Source organism: Macaca nemestrina, chromosome 12 (assembly GCF_043159975.1).
Source record: "Macaca nemestrina isolate mMacNem1 chromosome 12, mMacNem.hap1, whole genome shotgun sequence".
NCBI lineage: Eukaryota > Metazoa > Chordata > Mammalia > Primates > Cercopithecidae > Macaca > Macaca nemestrina.
In genome coordinates this window covers 77589626-77616057 of record NC_092136.1, presented here as the reverse complement: position 1 = coordinate 77616057, position 26432 = coordinate 77589626, and the positions used below count along the sequence as shown (strand labels likewise).

At 41.1% G+C, this 26432-nt stretch overlaps 1 protein-coding gene and 1 long non-coding RNA gene across 4 annotated transcripts in view; one reads left to right on the top strand and one right to left on the bottom strand.

Annotated features, from left to right (window-relative positions):
* Positions 1-26432, top strand: part of LOC105468810 (GRB2 associated binding protein 2) — a 220856-nt gene that overhangs the window by 19188 nt on the left and 175236 nt on the right. The gene's annotated exons all lie outside the window — the stretch shown is intronic.
* Positions 15748-23345, bottom strand: LOC139357550 (uncharacterized). The gene is made up of 4 exons (XR_011610950.1): positions 23272-23345; positions 16378-16439; positions 16169-16262; positions 15748-15850 (listed from the first exon to the last, which is right to left on the bottom strand). It is a non-coding gene; the product is annotated as an uncharacterized lncRNA (long non-coding RNA).

Here is a 26432-nt window from a genome sequence, read left to right as displayed (position 1 = left end):
GTATTTGAAGTGATTTCTTGTAGGTGGCATATTGTTGGGGTGTATTAATCCGTTCCTGCACTGCTGTAAAGAACTACCTGAGACTGGGTAATTTATCAAGAAAAGAGGTTTAATTGGCTCACAGTTCCACAAGCTGTGTAGGAAGCATGGCTGGGGAGGCCTCAGGAAACTTACAATCATGGTGGGAGGTGAAGGAGAAGTAAGCACATCTTACATGGCTGGAGCAGGAGGAAGAGAGTGAGGGGAGAGGTGCTACACACTTTTAAATAACCAGATATCACAATAATTCACTATCACAAGAACAGCACCAAAGGGGAAATCCACCTCCATAATCCAATCATTTCCCATTAGGCCTCACCTCCAATATTTGGGGATTACAGTTTGACATCAGATTTGGGCAGGGACGCATACCCAAACCATATCATGGTGCATGTTTTTAATCCACTCTGCCGATGTATGTCTTAATTGGCATATTTAAATTTACATTTAATGTAATTTCTAATATGTTAGAGCTTAGTTCTGCCATTTTATTTTTTGTGTTCTGTTTTTGTTTGTATTCTTCTTGCCTTCCTGTGAGTTTCTTGAATATTTTTTAGAATTCTATTTTAATTTATATAGTGTTTTTGAGTGTCTCTCTCTATACAGCTTTTTTAGTGGTTGCTCTAGGTATTATACTGTACATACAACAATCAGTTGGTGTCTTCTTATAATCTAAATGAAGTCTGTATCATCATTTTACAAGCTTAAGTGTAGAAACCTTACCTCCCTTTATGTGCTTTTGCCGTCTTCCATGTATGATTGTCTTAAATATTTTTTCTGTATCAGACAGTGCTATAATTTTTGCTTCAATCATTAAACCTAATTTGGAAAATTCAAAAGAGAAGGAAAGACTATTTTATTACATTTTTGTTTACTGTGTACACTCTTTGCTGATGTTTTCAGGTTCCTCTTTTTTTCATTTCCTTTCTGTTTAGAGAACTTCCTTTAGCCATTCTTTAGGGTAGACCTGCCAGTGATAAATTATCTTTGTTTCCTTCATCTGAAAAGGTCTCATTTTCACCTTCATTCTGATGTTTTCACTGGATATTGAATTATTGAGTTGACACTTCTTTTCTTTGAGCACCTGTAAAATATTGCATTCTTTCCTTCTGGCCTGCATAGTTTCTAATGAAAAATCCATGGTCATTCCAATTGCTTTCTGTCAGGAGGTAAAATGCCATTTCTTTCTGTCTTTTCTGTCTTTCTGTCTTCCTGTCTTCTTGTCTTTCTTTCTTTCTTTCTGTCTTTCTTTCTTTCTATCTTGCTTTCTTTCTGTCTTTCTTGACAGAGTTTCACTCTTGTTGCCCAGGCTGGAGTGCAATGGCACGATCTGGGCTCACTGCAATGTCTGCCTCCCAGGTTCAAGCAATTCTCCTGCCTCAGCCTCCCTGGTGGCTGGGATTATAGGCGCTCGCCACCACACCCAGCTAACTTACTGTATTTTTAGTACAGACAGGGTTTCACTATGTTAGCCAGGCTGGTCTTGAACTCCTGACTTCAGGTGATGCACCCACCTCAGCCTCCCAAAGTACTAGGATTACAGGAGTGAGCCACCACGACCTGCTCCCGTCTTTTTCTCTGGATGTGTTCAATGATTTTTTTTCTCTTTAAGAATTTTGCGATGTGTCTTGGTGTGGAATTTTTTTGAGTTTATCCTGTTTGGAACTCACTAAACCTACTGAATCTGAAGGTTTATCTTCTTAATACATTTGAGAAGTTTTCACCCATTGTTTCAAGTGCTTGTTCAGTCCTACCCTCTTTCTTCTCTTTTTCCAAGAATCCAATGACACAATTGTTAGATCTTTTGTTGTGGTTCCATAGCTTCTGTAGACTCTGGTCATTTTTTTTCAGTCTTTTTTCTCTGTGTTGTTCATATTGGGTTATTTCTACTGTCCTGTTTTCCCGTTCACTGATTCTTTTTCTCTGTTCTCACTATTCTGCTGTTGAGCTCACTGATGAACTTTTTATTTTGGTTATATTTTTCAGTTCTAAAATTCCATTTGGTTTTTCTTTACATCTTCTATTTCTTTACTGAGACTTTCTGTTTCTTTTTGGAGGCTTTCCAATTTTCCATTTGTTCCAAGCATGTTTGTACCTGCATTTTTATGACGACTCCTTTAAAATACATGAAAGATAATTCTAACAGCTTTGTTACCACAGTGTTGGCATCTGTTGATTGTCTTTTTCATTCCATTTGAGATCTTCCTCATTCTTTGTATAATGAGTGGTTTTCTGTTAAAACCTGGACATTTTTGGCCAGGTGTGGTGGCTCACACCTGTAATCCTAGCACTTTGGGAGGCGAAGGCGGGCGAATCATCTGAGGTCAGGAGTTCGAGACCAGCCTGGCCAACATGGCGAAACCCCATGTCTACTGAAAATATAAAAATTAGCCGGGCATGGTGGCAGGTGCCTATAATCCCAGCTACTCGGGAGGCTGAGGCAGGAGAATTGCTTCAACCCAGGAGGCGGAGGTTGCTGTGAGCCAGGATCACGCCATTGCACTCCAGCCTGGGCAACAGAGCAAGATTCTGTCTCAAAAAACAAAAAAAAAAAAGTTAAACTTGGACATTTTTGTATTATGTTGTGGTACTCTGGATCTAATGTAAACCTTGTGTTTTATCAGGATTTCTCTGACCCTGCTCCATCGTGGGAAGGGGACACTGCCTCAGTACTTCCAAGTAGAAGTTGAAGTCCAGGTTTTTCATTCCGCCTCCATTGACACTCCCGATAGGAAGGCAGTCTTCATTACTCCTGTGAATGGTTGAAGGTTCCAACTTCCCATGTGGCCAGTCTTCAGTGACTCCACAGGGATGGGTGCCTTATTACCAGTTTTGGGCTATGAGTATCTCAGCTTTCTACTTGGCTATCTTTGACAGTACCCTAGCAGGTGTCACCTGGCCTCAGTGACAACCTCTGAAGGGTAGAAGTCTAGGTTCTCACTCAGTTTTTGCTGATGTGGGTGAGGGTTGGACCAGAGTTTTCTCTGCAGATGTGGCTGGAGTAGAGCAGTTATTGTTTAGCAGTTTCATCTCTTGCTAGGCTGCCCCTTTCCCAGTCCTTTGGCTAGAGAGAGCAGACTTTCGTTGGGAATTTTTTGGTCTACACGGGTTGGTGTTTCTGCCATGCTGGCTGCTTCAGCTCCAAGTCTGAGATATATGAGGCATAAAACTCATGGAATTTATCACTGTGTCATTCTTTGGGTTCCAGTGTCTCTAGCAAATCCGCCGCCGCCTTTTCACATTTTAGATTCTTCTTAAGTTTGTTTTATATATAATATCTAAGGATTTTAGTTGTACTTAGTGGTGGGAATAGGGAAAAGTATGTCTATTGCATTTACCCACTGTATATGGTCTTGAATGTTGCTTGTACAAAAACACTTGTTACCAATAAACATCTAGTATAGTAGTGGCAATTACTAGATATTTTATTCCCATGTTACCAGAGGAGAAACTGAGCACAGAGCTTAAGTGCCACACATGGTAAGTAGCAGACCTAGGACTCCAAACCAAATCTTCTCATTAAAATCCATGTTCTTGGCTGGGCGTGGTGACTCTCGCCTGTAATCCCAGCACTTTGGGAGGCCTAGGCGGGCGGATCACGAGGTCAGGAGATCGAGACCATCCTGGCTAACACAGTGAAACCCTATCTCTACTAAAAATACAAAAAATTAGCTGGGCGTGGTGGCGGGCACCTGTAGTTCCAGCTCCTTGGGAGGCTGAGGCAGGAGAACGGGGTGAACCCGGGAGGCAGAGCTTGCAGTGAGCCGAGATTGCGCCACTGCATTCTAGCCGGGGTGACGGAGCAAGACTGCATCTCAAAAAAAAAAAAAAAAAATCCGTGTTTTTTCCACATGTTTTCTGTGAAATAGGATTCCGCCTTTATTTTTTTAATTTTTACTTTTTGTGGATACATAATAGTTGTAGATATTTATGGAGGCATGAAATTTTGATACAAGCATATAATGTGTGCTTAGGAGACTCATCACCTCAAATGTTTATCATTTCTTTTTGTTAGGAACATTCCAATTCCACTCTTGTTATTTTGAAATATACAATAAATTATTGTTAGCTATACTTGCTCTATCTTGCTACCAAATACTAGATCTTAGTTCTTCTAACTGTATTTTTATACCCATTAACCATCCCTTCTTTATACTTCTCTTCCCACTGCCCTTTCCAGTATCTGATAATCATTATTGTTTCTCTATCTCCATGAGTTCAATTTTTTAGCTTCCACGTATGATTAAGAACATGCAGTGTTTAAATTTCTGTTCCTGGCTTATTTTGCTTAACATAATGTCTCTAGTACCATCCATGTTGTCACAAATGGTAGGATTTCATTCTTTTGCATGGCCGAATAGTATTCCATTGTTATTTGTTGTTTTCAAGACAAGGTCTTGCTCTGTCACCCAGAAGTGTAGTGGTACAGTCTTGGCTCACTGCAGCCTCAACCTCACAGGCTCGAGTGATCCTGTCACCTCATCCTCCTCAGTAGCTGGGACTACAGACATGCAGCACTCAGCCTGGCTAATTTTTTGTTTTATTTTTTGCAGAGGTGAGGGCTCACTCTGTTGCCCAGGCTCATCTCGAACTCCTGAACTCAAGTGACCTTCCTGCCTTGGCCTCCTAAAGTGCTGGGATTAAAGGCATGAGCCACTGTGCCCAGCCCTGAATAGTATTTCATTGTGTGTATGTACCACATTTTCTTTATGCATTCATCGATTGATGGACACTTAGATTGATTCTGCATCTTGGCTACTGTAATAAGCATGGGAGTGCAGATGTCTCTTCAATACATTGATTTCCTTTTTTTTGGATATATAGCCAGCAGTGGGATTGCTAGATCATAGGGTAGTTCTATTTTTAGTTTTTTGAAGAACTACCATACTGTTCTCCATGGGGGCTGTACTAATTTACATTCCCACCAACAATGTATGAGGGCTTCCCTTTCTCCACATCCTTGCCAGCATCTGTTATCACTTGTCTTTTTTTCTGTACATACTTAGCATATTTTACAAAAAAAAGAGAACTGTGAATGCCAGCATATATGACTTTGAGCTCCTTGTATATTCTAGTTATTAATCCCTTGTCAGATGAGTAGTTCGCACATATTTTCTCGCATTCTGTGAGTTGTTTCTTCACTTTGTTTGTTTCCTTTGCTGTGCCAAAGCTTTTAAGCTTGATGGGATCCCTTTTGTCCGTTTTTGCTTTGGTTGCTTGTGCTTTTGAGGTCTTCTTCAAGAAATCTTTGCCCAGACCAATGTCCTGGAGCATTTCCTAAATATTTTCTACTAATAGTTTTATAGTTTCAGGTCTCATATTTAAGTCCTTAATCCATTTTGATTTCATTTTTAAATAGTGAGAAAGATAGGGGTCTGGTTTCATTCTTCTGCATATGGATATCAAGTTTTCCTAGAACATTTATTGAAGAAACTGCCCTTTTTCCAGTGTGTGTTCTTGGCACTTTTGTCAAAGATGACTTCTGCCCTACTTTAGCATAGCTAGATCTAATCTTCTGTTTACTATAGTCCATTTGCAAAAAGGTAGCCATTTACAAATGTTTAAATGACGAGGTGATTTTAAACTTACATAGTACTGTCATAATTATCCTGCAGTTTAACTCTTTAAAACTCAAGCGTTTATTAATTTTCTTCTTAAGCTATAGGGTAACCCTAGCAGTTTTTAAACATTTACACTTGGTAAATACGTTTAAGTGATTCGCTATCCTTGATTAGTGTCTTAGTCCATTCAGGCTGCTATAACAAAATAGCCTTAACTGGGTGGTTTATAAGCAACAAACATTTACTTATAAAAGCTCTGGAGGCTGGCAAGTCCAAGATCAAGGCACTGACACATTCAGCTTCTGGTGATTGCCCACTTCCTCATAGCCAATGTCTTCCATTGTGTCCTCACATGGTTGAAGAGGGAAAGAAGCTCCTCTGGGGTTTCTTTTATAATGTCTCTAATCCCATTAATGAGTACTCTGCCCTCATGACCTAATAACCTCCCAAAGGACCCACCGCCTAATACTGTCACTTTAGGGATTAGGATTCCAACATATGAATTGGGGTGGTGGGGTGGGCTGGGGCATTGTGAGGCATAAGCATGCAGTTCCTTGCAATAAGATGGTTCTTTAAATTTTATACAAAGTTACTTTTAAAAGTTTACTCATGGCCAGGTGCGGTGGCTCATGCCTGTAATCCCAGCACTTGAGGAGACCGAGGTGGGCAGGTCACCTGAGGTCAGGAGTTTGAGACCAGCCTGGCCAACATGGTGAAACCCCATCTCTACCAAAAATACAAAAATTAGCTGGGTGTGGTGGCATGTGCCTGTGATCCCAGCTACTCAGGAGGCTGAGGCAGGAGAATTGCTTGAAACTGGGAGGCGGAGGTTGCAGTGAGCTTGGAGCTTGTGCCACTGCACTCCAGCCTGGGTGACAAGAGTGAAACTCCGTCTCAAAAAAAAAAAAAAATTAAACAGAAATGAAAATGTATTAAGTATAATTTAGTTCAGTAATTTATCAAACAATTAGTATGTGCCAAGTGCCCAAGTTCTGGGACTGCAAGGAAAAAAAAGCAAAGGCTTCCTTACTTCTAGGCCCTGACTAGATAGAAGTAAGCCAAGAGAAGGCTTTTCAGGTGGAGGGACCACTAAGAGTGTAGACAAGGTGGCAAGGACATACACAGTGTGTGCAAGGACACTAAAAACAGTTTGGTGTTGCTGGATTATCAGCAGGATGATTGGAATAGAGAGGGCTTTGAAGCTGGAGAGGTAAGAGAGAATACCTGGGCTGGTAAGAATGGGGGAGGGGAAGGTCTTCAGAAACTAGAGTCCATTCAAGATTTGTTTGTAGACCATCCTAGGCAGCCAGGGCAGTATTCCAACAGATTATTTGAGTATTAAAATAAATACTCTATTTGGATCAGATAACCAGATGGAAATTCCTTTTAGTAGGTTTCTGTCGTGGTCCTAATCACTGGATTATTTCTTTGATTGTGTTCACAGCATTAAGGAGACTGTTCTAACCAGTTCAAGGCTAGTCTCCTGAGCTTTTTTATCGTTCACATTGGATCAGAACTTCTCATTTGGAAGCAACTCAAGTGTCCATCAACAGATAAATGGATAAGCAAAATATGATGTGTGTGTGTTCATATATATACACACATATACATATCACATATGTGCTATCTGGTATACATATATATACACATACATATACACACACACACACACTGGAATACTGTTCAACCTTAGGAAGAAAACTTTAATACATGGGCATACTTCAACATAGATGAACCTTGATGACATTATGCTAAATAAAATGAGCCAGTCACAAAAGGACAAATACTGTATGATTCTACTTATATGAGGTACTAGAGTAGTCAAATTCGTTGAGACAGAAAGTTTAATGCTAGTTGCCAGGGGCTAGAAGTAGGGGATGATGAGCGGCTATTGTTTAATGAGTACAGAGTTTCAGTTTTGCAAGATAATGGGTTCTGGACATTGGTGGTAATGGTGGCAACAGCAATGTGAATGTACTTAATGCCAACTGAGCTGTACACTTAAAAATGATTAAGATGATAAATTTTGTAATCTGTACATTTTATGACAGTTTTTTTTTAAACCTCACGTGGTAAAGGTTAGTAATTGGTCTTGCTAATATTTCTAACCCAAGAGAAAATACAGGATGGAATCTCCACAGCCATGAATAATTATGGAATATTCTCTTAGTGACATGTAAGGACCTGAGGCAATGAAGTTGCACAGAGCTGGAAAACATGCCTGCTGCTTCACTTAATGAAACAACCTTTTTTTTTTTTGAGACAGAGTCTCACTCTGTCACTCAGGCTGGAGTGCAGTGGCACAGTCTTGGCTCACTGCAGTCTCTGCCTCCTACGCTTAAGCAATTCTTGTGCCTTAGCCTCCAGAGAAGCTGGGATTACAGGCTGCACCACCATGCCTGGCTAATTTTTTTGTATTTTCAATAGAGATGGGGTTTTGCTCTGTTGACCACTCTGGTCTCGAACTCCTGGCCTCAAGTGATCTACGTGCCTCAGCCTCCCAAAGTGCTGGGATTACACACATGAGCCACTGCACCTGGCCTTAATGAAACAACTTTGATGTTGCTTTTTATCTCTAGCTAGAAAGGGACAATGGGATATGGTAATTTCAAGCTTGTAAGAAATGCTGAGAAATACAGGTTCCTGAGCAGGCTGTTGTCTACATCCAAATTAATTTTGACAGGTGTTTATAGAACATATACTGTATCCTTTCCCTTCCCAATGTAATAAATCAGTACTCAGCCCTGACTTCAAGGCATTTGCAGACTAGAAAGACTAGAAGTCTACATGTGAAACAGAATGATGCCCTTTTATGGAGTTATCCGGGCACCAAGTTGCGTGAAGGCAAGTGCTCTTGGTGTAGAAGTTGGAGGGGCTTCCTGGAATAGGAGGTGGACGTGTGAGTTGGACTCAAGAGATAAGGGCCTAGGAAGGAATATGGCGTTCAAAATGAGAAAGAGGTGGTGCACGTGGGGTGTGGGGCCAGTAAAATTCCATCCAGAGTGGAGGAATCTGTAGCAGAAAACAGGAAGCGTTTTGAACGTTGAGAGCTGGGGGAAATATTTTACAATTCCCAGTAAATGCCTTAGATGGTAGGATGACATTTACTGATAAAGAGCATCACTAACTCAGTGAGTCTTTCCCTCTCAGATGGCAACTCCTTCAGTGTGAAATGTCAGTGTATTTTGACAATGTTTATGTTCAGAAGACCTCTCAGTGTTTCAAAGGCCTTAGGGTCATTAAGCAAATGACTTAAAAGAATTAATTCACTGAGGCCACTTCTTTGTCTTTAAAAGTAGACTAATGCTTCTTACTTCATTGGGTTTGCAGGTTTATGAGAATAACTTGTGAAAAAAATATTAGCACAGTGTCTAGTCCAGAGTATTAAGTGTTGGGGGAGGTAGCATAGGGATGATGTTGACTTATATTTATTAACCCATTCATAGGAACTCTGAACATGAGCGTGGGTGTCTTCACATCCGTTTCAAATTTGGACCATACCTGGAGTGTACAATGTCAGAACATAACTGAAATTCTCAAACTGGGTAGCACATCAAATTTTAGGGAGTTAATTTTTCCTGAAAGGAACATCTCAAGGGTCTGCCAGGCTCATGGAAGGGAAATTAAACCACACAGGGATTTGTCTGAAGCTATGACTTTGGCTAGTCCCTGGGAAACAGGTGTTTGCTGGGGGATGTAAAGATCAGTATGTGAGATCCTGGGGCCAATGTTTGAGAATGGTTTAAAACACAAAAACTTCTCAGTAAGTGGTAACCCTTCAAAGCTCAGCTCAGATTGCCTACCCTGCAGGATCCTCCAAAGTGAGCCGCCTTCTGGGCTTGCTTCCATGACACTTTTTTCATCTCTACTTCACCATTCTCACGTTGATCTATCAGTCTCCCTTTGCTAGATTAGGAACCCTTTACTTGAGACTGTAAGCAGCTTGGTGCAGGCTTGATGCCGCTCGTCAGGCAGCAGCTATCATTAAGGTACTTTCAAAAGTCACTGATCTTCTTTACAACTAATTACCCCTCTACCCATTTTCGTGCTGGCTGCTGCTTCTTTATTTACTTGTTCTCAGAGTAGTGAGTGAGTTCCTTAGGATCTTTCAGAGTGATCAGTTAGTGTATTTTTTAGTATTATCATAAGCTCATATGTTTAAACATATTCCATGCATTTGAATCTAACTGTTAGAGTTGTTATCCTTATTGAAAGTCAGATTGTCCTATCAGGAGCCTCTTCAAGTTGATTTCTGGATCCCTTTGACATGACCCTACTAATCTTTGATAATTTCTTTGCTCTCTGGTATGACAAGATGTTCCAAGTTTATTTTGTACATTTTCTGACCCAGACCTGGAATTAGCTAGCCATTTCCTCAGAGTCCTGGTTTCTTTTAGTGAAAGTGATGTGCCAAAATCCATGATGGGCACTAAGGGTGCTAATTGCTATTGCTGTTATTTTGGCCACACACTTATATTTTACATGGTTATAACCAACATCAGTTATCACTTTGTATTTTTTTATTGTAACTATCATTGTGAATATTTTCACTTATATCTACATAGTATTTTTTCCAATTTTTAATTATGAAAAATTTCAGTCATACACAAAAGTAAAGAAAATGGCATAAAGAATATTGATGCACACAATTTCAAATCTTATCAAGGTTTCATCACATTTCATCTATCCATTTTTCTGTTTCTTTGCTGGAATATTTAAAACAAATACTAGACATGTACATAAGTCTTATAAATATCACGTAAGTGAATGTACCACACCTGTGTGCATTCCCCGAGTTAAACATTTGTTACTTCCAGTTATTCACTGTCATATACAGTGCAGGCCTGTCGTGTCATACAGGTGGCATGTCTGAGAGTTTCACCCATGTTCATGAGTCATAACATTTAGGTGTCATTAACTATTACCACAGTTCATTTGGAAGATTTTCTCAGGCAGACAGTGTATGTTTCCTTAGTGTGCATTGGAAGAACATACCAATTGGAGTTCTGCTGGCTTGCAAGAGTAGGGGAAAGTGCTAAGTTTTACATACAGTATCATGAGGATTGTTGAAATGAGTTTGTTGCTTTGATCTTTTCATATAATCTCTTAGAGGAAAACATTGAGTATAGGCCAGGGGTGTGTGTGTGTGTGTGTGTGTGTGTGTATAGCTATTCACAGGCATGACCATAGCACAGTACAGCCTCAAACTCCTGGGCTCAAGTGCTCCTCTCACTTAGCCTCCTGAATAGCTGGGACTATAGGTGCACCACTGTGCCTGGATTTACTTTTTTGGATACCAACAGAAACTACAACTTATTGAGGCTAAAACCTGTTAGAGGTCCACTTGAAGATACTGTTGTTAACAGGTAGTAAGTATCTACGGTGTACATCCTATTCCCCTCAAAGTTTATAGTCTTGTTGGGGAAGCAGCTTGAATTATAATGCCGGGCAGTACATATTACAAAAATGACAAAGACCAGTGCCATAGTAGTCCAGAAGAGATTGGTCTAGTGTGGTCAGTGAGGTAAGTGTTATAAGACCTATGTTTAGATTTTACTTGTGGATACTCTGCCATTTCACCTCTCTGCACTCATTTCCTCATACATTCTTAGGACTAATTTCACCTGCCACCTTGTGGCAGCCATTCTTGTACCATCCGCCTCATCAGAATGAATTATGAAGCTCCCTCCTGCAGCTCACCTGTGTCACTGTCAGGCCTCAGTTCCACTCAGTAACTGTTGGTTTACACTGTGCTTCCCCTAAAATGGTAGTTTTTCGAGTACACCATGCCCTTTGTTCATGTTCTTGTAACCTTGGTACCTAAAGCACAGTAAGTTATTGGTTCATTAGTGCTTTATATGCTTTTAAGTTTTGAACAAATATTACTCAGAATTGGTTATATTGCCTTGGCGAAAAAAGAGTTTGAACTGGAATTGAATTGAGAATGTGATTTGGTTTGGGGTTTTTTTGTTTGTTTGTTTAGCAACAGGTTTTGGAAACTTTCATAGGGTATGCTATTAAAAATGGAATTTTTTTGTTAATACTTGTTTTATTCACAATAAAGTAATTATAAACACACATCACAAAAAATAAACAACAGTATTAATAAAGAGCACTTGTAATACTCCTGTCAAGCCTAAACATTAATATTTTAGAGTATTTCCTAGTCTCTTTTTCCTGTATTTATATGTGCTATGTATATTTTACGAAATGAGGGTGAGGCTGTTTCACTCTTTGTATGCTTTAAGCTAATAATATTGAAAATATTTCCCTGGCCGGGCGCAGTGGCTCACGTCTGTAATCCCAGCACTTGGGGAGGCTGAAGTGGGTGGATCACCTGAGGTCAGGAGTTCAAGACCAGCCTGACCAACCCAGAGAAACCCCGTCTCTACTAAAAATACAAAATGAAACCCCGTCTCTACTAAAAATACAAAATTAGCCCGGCACAGTGGCGCATACCTGTAATCCCAGCTACTCAGGAGGCTGAGGCAGAAGAATCGCTTGAACCTGGGAGGCGGAGGTTGTGGTGAGCCAGGATCGTGCCTTTACACTCCAGCCTGGGCAACAAGAGTAAAACTCTGCCTTAAAAAAAAAAAAAAGAAAGAAAAAATATTACCGTGTGTCACAAAATAGGTTGAAACCTACAACATAGGTTTTAATGACCACAGAGCTTCTCAAGCATGTGTAATAAGGACACTGTAAACCAATATTTTTACTGGTTCTTGATGTTGAATTAAATTATTTTAATTGTTACTTTACCAAAATTTGTATCAACAAAAACTGAGGTGTAAACTTGTTCTTATAGCTCTCTCACAATTATAGATCAAAACAAATTTACAAATGCAAAACTTCAGAATCCATATAATTCACATTAACAACAGTAGATATTTTGCTGAAACTAAATTGGTGATTCAGATGTGAATATGGCACTTCTTTGATCCCTGTCTGTCCTGTGTCCCATACTTTTTTCCTACCACATTTCTTTGTTTGAACTACAGTGAAACTTTGTGTAGCAAGCTATTGTCTTTTAATTGGTATGACCACATTATTTATAAGCTGTCACCTCTGTCCTTTCTGATTAGCCATTAGTATATGAAAATTAACTTATTAATTGATATCTGTAAGATTTTAAATGCAAATGCTGGCAATCAAGGAATAGCATTCACCTGCAAGATGATCATTCAGATAGTCGAGAGTATGCTTATATTTTTTAAGATCATGCTTGAGATGAAAACTCAAGATTGAAAAAAGAAGTGTGTACTGGCTTTGCAGATCCCTGAGGATATGTTGGATGCTATTTTGAAAAATCCTCATGTAATCATAAAAAGCATGAGCTCTGAGGTTAGTCCTGGATTGGGATCCAAACTAAACCTCCCATATGCTTTGTGGGTGTGGGTAAGTTTCTTAATCTTTCTGAGCTTTAATCTCCTACTCTGTAAAATAGAGATAATGACAGCCTTAGCCTGTTAATTGAATAGTTTTAGCTTAGAGGGGTGTGAACATGAACGATTTTGTTTTTCTCCAGTCAGAACTCCCAACTGCTCTGTCCAAATCTCCCTTCTCCTCTCAAGGACAGATGATACCTTAGGCAGAGTTCACAACCTCCTGGTCACACTGGGTTACTGAAAGTTGACCATTTGAAAAGTTCAGTATATCTAATTGAAAGGTTTACTTACTCCTGTTACTCTAACCAGGATTGTGGCTATTGGGATATGAAGTGGGAAAAGGTAGACTTGGTTTATTTTCGAGATGGAGTCTTGCTGTTGACCAGGCTGGAGTGCAGTGGCATGATCTCAGCTCACTGCAACCTCTGTTTCCTGGGTTCAAGTGATTCCCCTGCCTCAGCCTCCTGTGTAGCTGTGATTACAGGCATGTGCCACCACACACAGCTAATTTTTGTACTTTCAGTAGAGACAGGGTTTCACCATGTTGGCCAGAATGGTCTCGAACTTCTGACCTCAGGTGATCCGCCCACCTCGGCCCCCCAAAGTGCTGGGATTATAGGCATGAGCCACTGCGTGAGGCCTGGTTTATTTTTTCTACTCCTGCATTCTTCACCTTGGAGAGTGTAGAGGTGGGAGGAGATACAGTCTCTCTCTGATATTTCTTCCTTGGCCCTTCTGGTCTCCATTTGTTCCAGTGCCCAGTTGCCCAGTGTATAAGATGAGCAGGAAGGCGAGGGACAAGGATACGTGTCTTTTAACTGGCTGCTCTTGGGTCCTCCTAGATGGCATTTACGGGTTGCCTATCTAGCCCTGTCTGTGGGTCCACTCCCCATTGTTGTGAGTTCTTTGGAGGGTGGGCTTCCTCACTGTGTGATCTCCAGACCTGGAGAAGAAACTGGTATTTAGTTCTTTTCATCTCTTTCAGGACATCCTCACTCTCCCCTGGTACCACGTGGCCGGGGTCCACTTGATTATTGGGCAGCCCTTTTGGGTGGGGAACTGGCAAGCGAGCTTAAGACCAGCAATTTCTACGGACTGCATGACCCAGGGAAGACATATCTGTGCCAAACAGTGGGGTAACAGCAGTGCTGCTCCTTCTTGCTCAGTTTCTTCTTCCTCTGTCCAGATTGGTGCAGGCCAAATCTGAAAGTTGACTGCCTGATCAGATATTCACAAGACATTATACTTTTTAAAAGTTTTTGCCCCAAACCTTTTCTTTTTTCTTTTTTGGTACCCCTAGTCTCTGTAACTGATAATCTTGGAGCCCACCATGGGGTAGGGAGAGGACCACCCCAAAATACAGCACGTTATACTAGGTCGAGGATTCCAAGATTTCCCCTTATCTCTGCTCTTCTTTTGTGGACTGTGGAGGGAGAGGGACAGTGCAGGAGCACAAGGTTGGGGTAGAAGATGTCATAGTATAGCTTCTTTGTTTTTTGGTGTGTTTTTTCAGATGGAGTCTTGCTCTGTCGCCCAGGCTGGAGTGCAGTGGCGCGATCTCAGCTTACTGCAACATCCGCCTCCTGGGTACAAGTGTCTCCTGCCTCAGCCTCCCAGTAGCTGGGACTAGCGGTGTGTACCACCACATCCAGCTAATTTTTATACTTTTAGTAGAGATGGGGTTTCACCATGTTGGCCAGGATGGTCTCGATCTCTTGATCTCATGATCTGCCCACCTCGGCCTCCCAAAGTGCTGGGATTACAGGCGTGAGCCACCACACCCGGCCCATAGTATGGCTTGTTAATAAATCCTTTAATTAGCCTGGCACCAGTTATTGACTGCTGTCTTTACCGTGTGGGGAAGTCATCTGCTGTCTTTACCTTGTGAGGAACTCATCTCCTCTCTGTCTTTAGTTGTGAGTTCTATTTACCAATTGTGGGGCAACTGAAAAAGTCTCATTCAGCATTCTCTTACATAACTACCTTATGGATTTCTGTGATATTAAATATGATAATGCCAGGCACGTTTTAAACACTCTATAAATAAATGGTAACTGTTAAAATTATTGCACTGCCAAATTTATTTGATTCTTCTGTTCTTGGATATTTTAGTCCTTTACTATTTTCCGCTATTTTATAATAGATAGGCTGTGATGATCTTTAGAGCAAAGAGTTTTCTCCTTAGGATGAATTTATACAAAGGAGGGTCTGATTCAAGGGGTATAGTTATTTGTAAGGCTTTTGATGCATCATACCAAATTGGCTCTCAGGAAGGATAGTTTTGGCTTCTCTGATTATTCCTTGATGTTAGACATTTTAATTTTTTTAATACTTGGTAATTTGAGAGGTGAAAAAATAGTTCCTTGTTTTGATTTGGATTTCTTTGATTGCTACTGAGTTTGCATATATTTTCATGTATTATTGGCTCATATTTTAAATGACTTGCTTGTTCAAATGCAAGGTGCTTTTTGATACACTTTATTTGTGTAATGGGGAAAACTGTGTGACTTCAGGCATTATAATAAGGGAACTTGGAATAACTAGAGCGGGGAATCTCCACCAGTAGGGAGGGAAAAGATTGACCTGACCTGATGTTCCTGTTAACTCAGCAGCTACCTTTTGAGACCTTTGCAGTTGTGATTCCATAGATTTCCCCCAGGCAGCCTTTTGATCTTTATTCAGTTTCAAGGCCTGCCTCAAATGTCACATGCTTTGTGATACTTCCTGATATCCTCCTGAAGGAGATTTATCTTCCCTCAACATCCTGCCTCTGTGCAGCTCCTATGACGTTGCAGCGTGACTGTGTTTTTAGTCTCTTCTCTTAATTATGGGACTTCTCAAGGACAGTCATCTTTCTTTTCCAACCTGGTGTTGGCACATAGGTACCAAAGAAAGAGATAAGATGGTGGAAAGTGTTGCAAGAAAGTAGAATAGGGTGATTAATTCCTCTTGGAGTGGGGCAGTGTCAGAGGCTGCAGAGAAAATTATAATTGAGCTGGGGTGTGAAGAATGAACAGGAGTTCATCTACAGATGGAAAAGTAACATTTCACATAATGAGAACAGTTTAAAGACTTAAAGATATGAGCTCATGAATGTTAAGGAAAGGTGTATGGATGGAGAGGGTTGAAGAACAGGGTTCAAGTGAGTCTCTCTGTTCTCCCCAGTACTCCCATCTTCATTACCTTTGCCCACCGTGGTCTGTGCTTTGTTCAGAATATCTTCTCTCTCTCCTGCCTCCTTAGACTCTATCGGTCATTCCACGAAGTTACTGAATACCTATTATGTACCATGCATCAACAGAAAGAGGCAAAAATGGGTTCATGGACAACTCAGAATGGCATCATAGGAATGTTAGCCCCATCCTGAAAAGCCAGACAGAGTAGTGCCTTACCCATATTCCTTTTCGACTGCACTGATTGTTCCTAACAGCTGAAACATTTTCTATTATAGCATCTGTAGATAAAATAGATAACAATCAAAAGAGTTACAATTTATTTAGTCCACTGTGATTGAGATAATGGTTTCTTTCAAACTAGGCTTAGACAAAGAAAATACAGTTTTCTTGTTTTTTTTTTGAGATGGAGCCTCGCGCTGTTGCCCAGGCTATGGTGCAGTGGCACAATCTCGGCTCAATGCAACCTCTGCCTCCTGGGTTCAAGCAATTCTCCTACCTCAGTCTCCTGAGTAGCTAGAATTACAGGTGCATGCCTCTACGTCCAGCTAATTTTTTGTATTTTTAGTAGGGATGGGGTTTCACTGTGTTAGCCAGGCTGGTCTCACACTCCTGACTTCGTGATCTGCCTACCTCGGTGCTCCCAAAGTGCTGGAATTACAGGCATAAGCTACTGCACCCAACCAGTTTTCATATTTTCTATAGCTGTCTGCTTCTCTGTCAGTTCCCATCTTTGTTCCAGTTTCTTTTGCTTCACGATACATCTTCAGTCATGATAAAGCATGCCCAAAACTTAATGGCATAAGTTAACCATTTTATTTTACTCACTGATTCTGTGGGTCAGGAATTCAGAGAGGGCATGGCAGGAACTTGTTTCTGCTCCCCAATATCTGGGGCTCCAACTGGGAAGGATTGAATGGCTCAGAATGACTTGACTGCTAGGAACTGGAATCCTCTGAAAGCATCACTTACATACCTATCACCAGGGCTGAGATGACTCAGGCTCTGCTGAGCTGCAGTTGTTGATGAGAGCACCTACGAGTGGCCTTTACATGCAGCCCAGGCTTCCTCTCATGGCAGTCTCTAAGCAATCAGACTGCTTACATGGTGCTCAAGGGCTCCAAGAGTGAATGTCTTAGTGGCCAAGATGAAAATGTCATGGCCTTTTTTAGTGACCTAGCCTTAGAAGTCACATAGTGTTACTTTGGCCATACTTTATTGATTGAAGGGAGTCACAAGTCCTCTCAGATTCATGGAAAGGGAACATAGACTCCCAACCTCTTGGTAGATAGAGTGTCAAAGAATTTGTGGTCATTTTAATTTTTATTTATTTTTAAATTTAGAGACAGGGTCTCACTGTCACCCAGGCTGTTGTGCAGTGGTTTGATCTTGGCTCATTGCAACTTCAACCTCCTGGGCTCAAGCGATCCTCCCACCTCAGCCTCCTGGACAGCTGGGACCACAGGTGCATGGCACCACATCCAGCTAATTTTTCGTAGAGATGGTGTTGCACCATTTTGCCCAGGCTGGCCATTTTTTAAAACTGCCACAATAATATTTATTTTTCAGGATAAAATCTCCTTTGAATCTTTTCAAAGGTCAACTTCCTAATCAGGACTCTTTGAGTAAATACTTCCTCTTTCTGAGTACTGCCCACTTCCCTATTTCTGCTGAAAATCTTACTTGGTCAAGGCAGGGATTTCATCTGCATTATTGATCTCCAGATCCTCATCAATCTAGAACAGTGTCTGGCAAACCATTGATGTTTCATACATATAACTGACTATGTAATGCTTACTATGTATTTGTGTGAGAGAGAAGAGGATATCTACATTGGTATCTGTGTGGAATTTTCTACTTCAGTGTCTAATTTCTGATGTATTCCTGAGTCACCTATTGAGACTCATTCTGTCTTTTGGAGTGATGTGCACAAACCCATTACTGGAGGAGATTGTGGTATTGGACATCTGTCTCAAAGTCTCTATACACTGAGAACTCTTCGTTCCAACCATAGGCCTCTATTGGTCCACCAGTCTCTTAGCTATATATATATATATAGAGAGAGAGAGAGAGAGCAAAAAAAAAAAATATATATATATTATATATTGGGATATATATATATATATATTTTTTTTTTTTTTTTTTTGAGACGGAGTCTCGCTCTGTCACCCAGGCTCAGCGGTGCGATCTTGACTCGCTGTAACCTCCGCCTCCCTAGTTCAAGTGATTCTTGTGCATCAGCCTCCTGAGTAGCTGGGATTACAGGCACCTGCCACCACACCCAGCTAGTTTTTATTTTCTTTTTTGTAGATATGGGATCTCACTATGTTTCTCAGGCTGATCTCAAACTCCTGGCCTCAAATGATCCTCCTGCCTCGGCTTCCCAAAGGAAAAAGTCTTTTTATGAGACTGTTTAAGGCCTCTGTATAAGTTGGGCTTGACCTAGTGAGAAATCACTTGTTTACAGCTTGCTGTTGTGGGCTATAAAGCAATAGCCTCACCAAGCCTAGTTTTGTTTATTTCAAACCCTTTGTAAACCAAGGGAACAGATGCAAGGTATCTCATTTTCATGAACTTCCATATCAAGGTTTTCTATTAACTGAATTTGTGATTGGTAAGCTTTGAGCCAGTGACTACTATTCTCTTTTGTTACTGCGCGTGACGTGTGTGGTGTTAACATAAACTGTACCCTAAAGCTGCCTGGTCCTGAACTACTGAATTTATGTGGTGGTAGATACAAAAAGATCTATATTATGCGGAAAAGAACAAAGTATTATCTTACCCATGTACAACATTATTATGCAACAAATGCCTAAAATTCCTGCTGTGTGCAAGAACTTCAGCTAGGCATTGTGAGGGATAAAGGTATAACAAAGTGTGATACTGAACTGATGATATTGGTAACCTGTGGGGATTTGACTGGCAGGGATGGTAAAAGGGGCTTCAACTTTATGGTGTCTCAATTCTGTTTTTAAAATAACAGCTTTGTTGAGATATAATTCACATACCATAAAAGTCACCATTTAGAAGTGTACATATGCAGTGTTTTCAGTGTATTTATGCCATCACCACTATTTTCAGAACATTCTCACCTGAAAAGAAAACCACGGCCAGGCCCGGTGGCTCACGCCTGGAATCCACACTTTGGGAAGCCGAGGCGGGTGGGTCACCTGAGGTCAGGAGTTCGAGACCAGTCTGACCAACATGGAGAAACCCTGTCTCTATTAAAAATACAAAAAATTAGCCGGGCATGGTGGCACATGGTTGTAATCCCAGCTACTTGGGAGGCTGAGGCCAAAGAATCACTTGAACCCCAGAGGCGGAGGTTGCAGTGAGCCGAGATTGCGCCATTGCACTCCAGCCTGGGCGACGAGAGCAAAACCCTGTCTCATAAAAAAAAAAAAAAAGAAAACCACATGCTTCTCTCTGTCATTCTCTAAAAGAAAAGGTAGAGAAGAACATGGAGTTGTTCTTCATGTCAATCTCAGATGTTTCCCCCAAAGTAAAATGTCATTTTTCCTGTTCTGATCTCAGAACATGTTGATTGAGACTCTATCTTGGCACTTAACACATTCTGCCAAGAAACTAGAAGCATGAATACCTCTCTTCTGCTAGCTTAGGAGGACCTTGGGAGCAAAGACTAGGTCTTGTGCTAATTTTACCACCTGTTGAGTAAATGCTTAATATGTACTCATTAAATATCAGTTTGAATTCTGTTGACAGACTCTTTAGGTAGATTTCTAGAAGAAACATCTTTTCTGACCAACACATCCCTAGTTAATTTCTCTGTTAGGTGGAATTTCTCATTCTTCTATTTCTATCCAAAGAAGTATGATTTAAGGCAAGGTAAGAGTTAACTTTCTTTCTTGCTCTTGCTCTCAGTCTCTGTCTCTCTCCCTTTAACAAAACAAAAGTAAGCAGAACTGATGGTGGGAATAGAATCATTGCATTTGCTTATTTTGAAGTTTGTTCTCTAAGGATACCCATAGCTCTGAGGGCAGAAGTTGGTAGAGAACATTTGGATAAAGATAAGAGAAATTATGTTCTGGGAATATATTGTGTACCCCATCTATAAACAATATGATGCCAGGCACAGTGGCTCACACCTGTAATCCCAGCTTTTCGGGAGGCTGAGGCAGGAGGATCACTTGAGCCCACGAGTTTGAGATCAGCCTAAACAACATATCAAGACGCTATCTCTACAAAAAATTCTTAAAAATAGCTGGATGTGGTGGCACATCCCTGTAATCCCAGCTACTCAGGAGGCTGAGGTAGGAGGATTGCCCAAGCCCAGGAAGTTAAGGCTGCAGTGACCTGTGATCATGCCACTGCACTCCACCCTAGACAACAGAGCAAGACCCTGTCTCAAAAAAAAAAACAATGTGGAGGCCAGGCACAGTGGCTCACGCTTGTGATCTTAGCACTTTGGGAAGCTGAGGCAACTGGATCTCTTGAAGTCAGGACTTCAGGACCAGTCTGGCCAACAAGGCAAAAAACCCCATCTCTACTAAAAAATAGAACAATTAGCTGGGTGTGGTGGTGCATGCCTGTAGTCCCAGCTACTTGAAAGACTTAGGCACCATAATCGCTTGAACCCAGGAAACAGAGATTGGAGGGAGTCAAGATCGTGCCACTGCACTCCAGCCTGGACTCTGTCGCAAAAAAAAAAAAAAAATGCGGAGTCATAATTTATTATGCATATTATGTACATATTGAGCACTTACTATATATAGTGTCCTGTGCATTTCTTATGTATTAGTTAACCTTCACTTTTATTTTCTCCATTTTTGTGGATAAGAAACTAAGGAACAGGGTATTTAGGAAAATGGCAAAAGATGTTTCCATTAGAAAGTGAAAGAACCACATTTTGACCCCAAGCAATCTTCCTCTAGTGCCTGGTTGGTGTCTCTATATAAAATAAACTGAATTTGAATCCTGGCTCTACTGTTTAATAGGAATGTAGCTTTGGATAAGTCATCTAATCTCTCTGAGCCTCACTTTCTACATGGGATAGTTGGCAGATTGTGAGTAAAGCTCCTTATTCCATTGTGATTCCCTTCTGTCATTTATTTGTGGATTTTTCTTGCTAACTCTATACAGTCTGACAGTAGCAGGATAGGTGAGTGATGGCAGATTTCAACTATTTGGTTATGTAATGATTAAGCAATTCTACACATCCTTTTCGATTGTGTTAACAACTTTGCTTTCTCAACCCACTGAGAGACCACTGTTACTGTGAACTTAATTCTGACCCAGTGGTAAAGATTTTGTTAATACAACTTGATGAGAACTTGATAACGTGATGGTCAATTTAGTTTGTTAGCAGTAAAGAGCAAGAATATTGTATCCCAGACTTTAGAAATGCATATTTCAGAAAGTGTATCTGAAAACCTAGACCAATGCTAGTACATCGAGAGAAGATGACAGCCCAAAGGATCATGTGGGAAGCATGCCAGATAAGGAGTAGTTGGAGCCTCAGAGGTCATACAGTGTGAGGAAAAGAAGAGTTTTAAAAAGAAAGAAAAGAAAAAGAAGATAGTCCATTGCAGTGGCTCGCACAGAATCTAAAGTAGGAGGACTGCTTGAGCCCAGCAGCTCTAGGCTACGGTGAGCTATGATCTAGCCACTGTACTCCAGTCTGGGCGACAAAGTGAGACCCCACCTCGTTCATTCATTCATTCATTCATTCATTCATTATTTTGGTAACAAAGTTTTGTTTAATGTCTAAATCTAACATGAAATGTGATTTTCATTTAAAAGTACAATTTTATGAAATAAATACATAGAAGGCTTGGCCAACATTTATAAACCAGGATCTGACATAGATGTAAATCCATGCCTTCCAACTTCCCTTGACATCACATTGTCTTTTCATAAGAGACAGTCACTTTGGCCAGTAGGGAAGAGAGGAAAACCAATAACATGAGTAAACAATTTCCATCTGACCTGGCCCTGACTGGGGTCATTACTCTAAGCCACACGCCTTACTTTGCTCTGACACTTCAGGATGTTCCCTCCTGGTATTAGCTGTGCACCAACACTAAGAGGTCACAGGGCTCTCCTTGCCATTCTCAATAAATCAGTTTTGCAAAACCTCCAGGCCTTCTTGCAGAGTATTCAGGCATGTAGGGTTGTAGCTGATCAGCCATAAAGACAGGCTTTCCTTTAGGCCCTGCAGCAGTGTGGCACCAGTTTGAAAGCCTCTATCCAGTGCACATAATGAAAGTCAGAAAAAGACCTTCACTACTTATGTGTACTTTCTACAAAGAAATAGATACCTGGATGAGGGCCAAGACTGCCTCCTTCATCATTTCATTTTGTGTATCTGTGTTGACAGAGTCAGCAAGAGAAGAGATATCAAGTGCTCACAAGGTCCCTAGGTCTGTCCTTTTAGCCAGACCTTCCCTTGCTACTTGTAATTCCTTGACAGAAGACATTGTGGTAGTGAGTACTTACGAAAGAAGCAACTAGAATGGGGCACTTCTCCCAGGGCAAACACTGAATCCTCTTTCTGTTATAAAGTTCCCTGAGTCCTGGACTTGGTTGTTCACATAGATAGAATGATAGCTATTGAAACTGTCCCTAACTTAGTAATTCTCTCTGAACTCCCTTGAGAGGGCCCAGGTACTCTTATTTTCCATCTCTCCTGATAAAAAATAAAGAATGAATCTAAGAGTCTTGACCATCATATATCTGTCAAGCACTGCCTGGGGATGGGGAAGCTTCAAATAACCAGATACATACATATAGATAGATAGGTAAAGATGTCTCATAGCTACATTTCCATTTTTTTATTAATAAAATACTAATTATGTATCAGTCTTGTGCTAGGCACTGAAGATTCAATGCTGAATAAGACAGGTTAGATAACTTTTTGTTAAGCATAACATGTACCCCTCCCAAATGTTCTATTGATGACAGATTCCTATCATTGGGTGCCTCATAATTTTGTATTCTTTCATCATATCTAAGGTTAAACTCTACATGGTAACTTTCCTCAGTTTGGAGACATTGGACATGCTTCCCATCTTCTGTGGAGTTTCTGGTGTCTAAGAAGGCTCAACAGCCTGCCAAAGTTTCTTCTGCATATGCTACAAGTATGAGGCTGCTCACCTGTGTGAGTTCTCTGGTGTTTAATAAGGTGGGATTTGTGAATGAATCTTTTCCCACATTCATGACATTTAAAGGGCTTCTCTCATGTGTGAATTCTTTGTGTAGATTTGTGTCATAACTAAAGCTCATGGGCTATGACATCATTCTTTGTTCCACCAGGTTCTCTGCAAGCGTTCCACTAGGACCAGAACCTTTTTGACATGCTGTGGATGATGCTTCTGCACCCACTTCTGGGTCCCTTGGGCAGAATGGTCAGGAACTGCTCTAGTACCAGCATTTCCAAGATCTGCTTTTTTGGGTAGATCTCTGGCCTCAGCCACTGATGGCATAATTTCTAGCCTCAAGCGGTTCAGTTGCTTCCTGATAACAGAAGCTCCAGAAGTGCCTGCGAGCACTCTCAGGACCAAGAATCTCTATTTGTGTGCTGTATTTCTTACTCTGACTGGAGTTCTCTTTCACACACCTATTAGTCTCCCACATAACCCCCATATGGGAGTTCAAGCATGCATCTACCTTCAGCTCTCTCGTTATCATTTACTCTAGGAAGAGTTTTACTCCTGTGTGTGACGTGGACACCCACCTGGTGTCACCTTCGAGGTGCGTCAGGTTTGGTACAAAATCAATGAATAGATCTTCCCAAGAACAAACACTTCAGTCAGCTCTGCCTTCCCTGGAGGCTATGCCTCTGTTGCCACACCTCCCTGCTGCTCTGGGCAACGAAGCTGTCCGCTCCTGCATCACTGAAAAGTGATGTCAGGAAAGCCTGTGATACTAGCGAGTAAAGCTCCAAGATTTTGGGAGCCTGGGAAGGGACCTTGGAAGATCATTCCCCCCCATTCAATCCCTCCACCTCCCAGAGACCTTACCCTGACTCACTACTCCTGGGACGAGGTCTGTGGCCATTCATTCAATTAATTGAGACAGGGTCTGGCACTGTTGCCCAGGCTGGAGTGCAGTGGCATGATCTCAGCTCAGTGCAACCTCTGCCTCCTGGGCTGAAGCCAGCCTCCCACCTCAGCCTCCTGAGTAGCCAGCATTACAAGTGCACACCACCACACCTGGCTAATTTTTTTTTTTTTTTTTTTTTTTTTTTTTTTTTTTTTGGAGAGACAGGGTTTTGCCACGTTGCCCAGGCTGGTCTTAAACTCCTGGGCTCAAGTGATTTGCCCACCTCGTCTCCCAAAGTATTAGGATTACACACATGAGCCACCACACCCAGCTGAGACGCCACTTCTTAAAAAAAAGATAAAAGGAAAAAGGCGTTGTAGCTATGCCATTCCTTGTGTTTCAGTGTTTGAATTAATGAATTTTTTATCTTATGCCAGCTTTTCGTGGAAATGGTAGTATTCCCTACTTGCCAGTCATGACTTACAGCCTTTTCTGGAAGATTATTTCATTTTTGTTTTTTCTTTTTTGAGGTGGAGTTTTGCTCTTGTTGCCCAGGTTGGAGTGCAATGGCACAATCTCAGCTCACTGCAACCTCCACTTCCCAGGTTCAAGCAATTCTTCTGCCTCAGCCTCCAGAGTAGCTGGGATTACAGGCATGTGCCACCACGCCCAGCTAATTTTGTATTTTTGGTAGAGACAAGGTTTTGCCATGTTGGTCAGGCTCGTCTCAAACTCCTGACCTCAGGTGATCCACCCGCCTCAGCCTCCCAAAGTGCCAGGATTACAGGCGCGAGCCACTGCACCTGGCTGGAAGACTATTTCTAAAGTCAGACAAAGGATACACTCAATGTGTTTTCTGAGAAACGTTAGTCTAGGGAATCTGAGAGGCCAGAAACCTTTACCATGAGTAAAAGAATCATGGCTCATAACCTCTAGTTTTCATCTCATACTGTTGATTTTTAATAGAGTTCCTTGTTTTAGTAACAAATAAAATAAATGTTTTCTGCTCTCAAATCTACAGGGACTTTATTAAAATTGGAGGAACAATATTTGACAGTCTTTTGAACGTTTAGAAAAATAGGGTTTATTGTGGCTAAGTCTAAAGGGTCTCGTGATTACAACTGACTGAAAAGGAAGGAATCCTTTTCTTTCCATGCATGATGACTTAATTTTATGTACCGTACTATTCAATACCAATACACTGCTGTTCTTGGAGGGTCTATTAGGCATTAAAGTGTAAGTATCCCTATTGTTATTTACACTAGGAAAAAAAGCATACCTCAGGTCTTTGAGAATCCAGGAAAGCTTTGTTTTAGAATATTGCCCCAGCAGAAGGGAGCTAAGGAAATGTAGGCTTTTACTGAGTGCCTACAGGATGTCTCTCACTGGGGATGTAAATGAGACAGTCCTTGGCCTTCAGGAGCCAGGTGTAGAAGGAAATCAATCAATGGTAACTGAGAGCCACTGAGATGCTGCAATTCCAACATAAACAAAGTGCCATGAGAGCACAGAGGAGGGTACAGCTAATTGATTGCGAACGTTCAGAGAAGGCGTCAGGGTTTCGTTCCATCAACCAGGTCTGGAGGGATCAGTAAAACTTGGACTAGAAGAAGAGAACAAAGGTCTTTTAGCCAAAGGGAACAGCTTGTGAAACTTGTTCCTGACACACTGGAATGATGAGATGGAGCTGATATGTGAGAAGTGGTGGGATTAGCACGGCCAGGTTATGAAGATTCTCATATGTTAAGAAGTTAGAGCTATTATTCTTTAAGCAGCAGGAAACTGCAAAGTTAAGTGTGTAGGTTTTAATGGCCTACCTCACACATGTGATAGAGCCACCTCTGGTTCTCTGATTCAATAATTTGAGAAACAATCCATACTATATTTCTTTTTCATGATGACTCTATAGGTACATAATACATTGGAGGCTCTGAAATGATAAACTCATTTAACTTGCTTAACACAGGGTCGAATGTGCTCAGACATGGAACCTTTTTTGTCTCTTTACCTTTTAGTTTTTAGTAACATGTTTAAGACATCTGATACAGGCAAAGGAGGAAGAGGGAGAAACAGGCTTCTGGGGAGATAAAAGAAGAACCTTTCTCATCAATCTATCAGTATTTGGCTGTAGGAGGTGGGAGGAGGAAGAGCCATTTCTTAAATCTAAAGACAGCTCTGTTCTGGGAGTGAGGAAGTCTAAGTTCTTATTCTGCCTTTGCTGTTAAAATAAGCTGTGTGCCCTTGGCCAGTTCACTACTTTTTTGAGACTCATT